The sequence below is a fragment of the Lactuca serriola genome, chromosome 2 (assembly GCF_051521515.1).
Source record: "Lactuca serriola cultivar US96UC23 chromosome 2, Lser_US96UC23_V15, whole genome shotgun sequence".
Classification (NCBI taxonomy): Eukaryota; Viridiplantae; Streptophyta; class Magnoliopsida; order Asterales; family Asteraceae; genus Lactuca; species Lactuca serriola.
In genome coordinates, this window is record NC_136409.1 from 40,020,476 (window position 1) to 40,025,627 (window position 5,152).

The following is a 5,152-nucleotide window of genomic DNA, read 5'->3' on the forward strand; positions in this document are numbered from 1 at the left end:
ATTTCCTTGCACCCTTTCAGAAATCATCAGCCATTTCCCACGTTCTTAGAGATGGAACATCCATCCTCTCTCCTCACACTTCATTCATTCTCTCATTTTCCACCAAAAGATCAAAAACTTTTCTCTCAAACTTTTCCTCTCTATTTCGAGACTCCAAGGCTGATCATCAAGCTTCATTATACTCTTGGTAAGTATAATTCATCCTCTTTGTGATTATTACACTTCATTCTACTCAAATCATTGATTTCTTACATAAACTCCAACACTTTGGTGTTAGATTCTCGAAAATCTTCAAGGCATCTTCAAGTTTTCTTGAGTTGAACACTTCTCTTCTCCAACATTCATCTACTGAAATCACATAAGGTGAGTTCATACCCCTACATTTTCATGTTTTCTTAAGTTGTTAGGGGGGGGGGGGATACAAGTTAAAACACCAAGAACATAACTAAACTATTCTAACAGCTTTCATAAGAAAAGTTGGACTCCATTCACGGACTGTTTTGGGCAACTTAAACATTTTAGTTTTCAAAAATGTTTTAGATGAAAGTAGTTCCTGTTCTTAGCGTTAAAATGACTACTTGCACATCCCCACGCGATTTTTTTACGATTTATGGTGATTTTTACAAAACTGCATATCATTTCAAACATCAATCCGGACCAGTCTGTGGTTATGGACTTTTTCACACAAGTTGGAGGTCATTAAAATTCATAATAAAAATTATGAACAAATTAGACTCATTTCCCAAACTCTTAGAATTTACGGATTCTGATTTGAACCTTTGATGATTTTTCTATAAATTTTCTAAGAACAGTAAATGAAAGTGCTAACAACAGAAAAATGCCATCAATTTCATTTCACCTTGTAACATGTTGAGCAAGGTGTATATCTTTATGTGAAAATATGTTCTTACAAATAGATGACATTTTGTCTTAGTATATAGTCATACATCAGAATACAAATGGATTTTTACTTACAAAAGTGTGGTAATTAATTAGTTGTTATAATGCATGTTGCTTCATTTTAGAAAAAAAGGTATATATACATATCGGTAAACAAAAGGGTTTTTAACTTCACAAATACCGTAGTTAAACATAGTAAACAAAGTTTTAACTATTACATTTAAACGATTTTGATAAACTATAATAGGTATGGTTTATGTTTCCATTAACACAACAAACACATTTCGGAAAGTCTTATTCCCACAGAAAAAGGTTCTACACTCACGCACACCACACGTAAACTTGTTAACTCAGGTTGTGAGACATTCTCTCCCCGTACGTCCGAGTACGGGATCCAAATTCCTATAAGTTATAACCAAAATCTATTGTAGGGAGAGCGTAATAATTGTGTATAGATCTATATTGGGGTTGACATCCCACACCTCGCTGCTACAGCCGGACCGGCAGGTCTGCGGGTGACAAGAGTCATAGGATCAGGGCATCTGAATGACGTTGTGCAGGTTACCTCTAGTCATAATATGGTTATAGCGACTCACGTAGGGAGCTAACAACACAAAGTTTACGAGACTTTTTATAAATCAAAAGGGGTTTTATGTCATTTTAAGAGCACTTTTTATATCAATAAGTACGGATATTACTGTACACTTTCGATCTTGGTATTTAAAACTACATATCATTCGTTACGGGACTTTCCTTCAAATCAAAAAGGGTTTTATGCCGATTTAAAACCACTTTTATATCTTTAAGTATGGAAAATACTTGTTATCTCTCGGTCGTGGGATTTAGGACCACATAACTTTTATAAATAAAATATTGGATTTTCTGGATACATACTCTATCGCTTTTACAAGGAAAACAGTTTACTTCTCTAACTTATGAACTCACCAACCTTTGTGTTGACACTTTTTCAAACAACTTGTATTCTCAGGAAATCGGTGAAACAGGAAAACCAACAACATATTGAGGATGGGACGTTGAATCGTCAAACAGTCCATTTTGTCATCATAATGTAATTGATTTGAAACATGTAAACATATACTTTGGTGTAACTTTTTCAATTATATTTATGATGGTTGTATTAGTTTGAGCACTATTATACTCGTTGTTGTGATACTATACATGAAGTCCTCCACCCCCGGACGTTTCCGCCATCCTTGGTTTGGGGGTGTGACGTTTGTCCTAGGTGAGTTGTCATCCAATTGAGGCATTCATACTTTTGGTGCTATGCTCTTAAGGCCAAATACAACCAGGTTTCAAGCTACATAAAAAGGTATGTCATCCTAACTAGTATTTCATATTGTTTATGTCATTTTCATGCTAGTTATAGGCTTAATGCTTTGGAAACACTATTACATGTATAATTAGAGAAAACATAGATCCAATGCATTTAGGGTTGTATGTGCACCATAGGATGTTGTTGTATACAAAATCTAACAGATGATGCATCACACCATCTTCTGATCGTCTGATACTATACCAAATCATATTTTTGGCATTGTACTTCAAACAATATACTTCATCGTCTAGGGACATAGGAAACTACCATAACACCTTATTAGCTACTTTTTTACTCTTGGTGATTTTATTGATCCATCGGCTCTCTTGACAAATGGGACACATCTGCAATGACTTGTGTTCTTTGTAAAAGAGAAACAATCGTTTTTGCACACATGTATCGACTCATACCACATATCAATCTTCTCCGGTTTCTTTTTGGCTAGATAATGTGAAAGGAAACCTTGTTATCTTTGGGAAATGCTGATTGAAACAACTCAAGGAGTTGATCAAATGAACTATCAGTCAATTTGTTGTTCATCTTAATATGCATTAACTTTGCAAAAAAATCAACGGAAGAAAAAGTGCAACCATGATACAATTTAGTTTCCACTTCTTTTAACAACTATGGAAAATCATCATCCACACCGCTACCCCTTGTATTCGAGGTTCCTTCATCGAGTTTGGTATCATTTTACCTCGACTCCTACATCACATAGTCGATTAAATCAACCATTTTGTTACTTGGAAAGACGACTAGAGAATTAAAGGCTCACCATGATAGATCTAAGTTGTATACGACTTACTAAAACCATTTATAAATATATGACATTCCCCTGTTTCCGAGTACTTGAAGTAGCGGTTATCATATTTTTGACACGCACATCTGATTTTACCATTACTATTAATGTGTGACTTGGACATCTCGATAAAAGAGTTGAGTCTTACTTGGAGCTCAGGATAATTTCGATGTGGATTACTAGTCAAACTTCTACCAATAGACATGATGTTGTTGAAACATAATTTCAGGTTTAGAGTTTACACTACGGAAAACAAATGTGATGTAATATACACTTTTTGAATACCCAAAGAGCAAAGAGAAACTGACAACCAAATCTATCTTAAACAAACAATCATGTAATACATGTACACATTCTGGATCAGATAAAGTACTCAAAAAGTAGTCCCAATATGGCGACAACTTGAAGTTAATTTCTAAACCAATTTCAGGCGGGTATTTCTACGCACATGATGATTACAAAGAAGACACACAAACTGATAGAATTTGAAAGATTTTTTTTGTTATTTATATCATATTAATTTTGTATATTTTTGTTATTTTTGTTATTTAATTTTGCAGGACCGGTTTCGAGGATTTAAATGCCCAGGACGAGCCGGAAAAAAGACCCCTAGGCCCTAACGTATAACAAATTAAATTATATAAACTAAGTTATATTTAAAACGACGATAAACTTTATAACAATAAACATAATATTTTTTAACATATGATTTCAATTGAAAAAATATCGAAGAATCTGGTTTGAAGTATGTATTTAATTTTATTTAAAATGGTTATTGTGCAAATTCCTTTCAAGCTTATTCATACGCAGCCATAGAAACCCTACCCCAATTTTCAAATAGCCTCGTGATCATGTCATCAATTCAACAAATGTTCATTAACCTTTCTCTTATGACTTGTATGATAATATAAAGTGTCAAAATGACACGATAATAATAAATAGGTATAACTTTACCGGTAATTACTTATTGCATAAGAAATCTATATAAGACCTAAAGTGAATTAACTTCACGTTTTTTTTATAAAATGAAGTATAAGATTCAAGATATGTAAATAAAATTTTATTTTTAAGCAACTTCTAACTCTTATACCTAATTTTTTATTTATATTGTGTAAAGCTCTTTATCATGTATGTAAATTATTATCCCAAATTAACTCATTTGTATATAAAGCATTCAAAATTGACAATTATATCTCAAACATCCACAATATTAAATTCAAACAATGAAACAATACAACTAACATACCATGGACTAATGCCATATAGCTTAAATATAAGAACTAGTTATGCAAAATTTTCTTCTAACTACTACTATGCTCCAATTTTGGAAGTAAGGTGAAACAAGACACTATAAGTTGAGTCAACCAAACTTCACCAAAAGTCTCGAAAATGGATTTCTTTAAAGGAAGCATCTCATCTCCCTGCAAAAATACACAGAAAACATCTACAAAATACTCTGTTCTCTTTCTCATCTGTTTTGATTCTCTTCAAAAACAAAAAATCTATCTACAATCAAGCAAACTAAGGTGGAAGATGTAAATTGGAGGTTGGTGGTGAAGTTGGAAAGATGAAACATATCGATTTTTGAGTTGGAGATTTAAAGGACAAGGAGATTTATAGCAAATCTAAGGATTATTGTTGCTGTTAGCCGAAAAAACCCAGATTTAATTAAGCTTTTCTTGAAGCTATGTGTCTGTAGGATTTCTATACCAGAAAAAGCTAATAAGCTTCTTTCGTGATCTGCAGTTCCCTGCTAGCCCATATGTTGTTTGGCCGTTGTATATAATATATTTATAAAAATAATGGGCCCCTAAAAAGATGGGCCCTATACAATTGTCCTGTTTGCCCTTGCTCTAATCAGTGATTTTGTTTTACGTTTTCTATAACAACATTGTACATCAAATATTATATTTTTTTAAAAAATTTGAGCACTGTATTATTTTTATATTTTTGTTATTTATAACATTTTATTTTGAGTATATTACAAAAATGGTCCCTATGCTATGATCGAATTCTCAGTTTTGGTCCTTAAGTTTAAAATTTGATAGGTTATATTCCTATGGTTTGTAAAAATTGCACTGTTGGTCCTTGGTCCATATACACACACGCACACATAC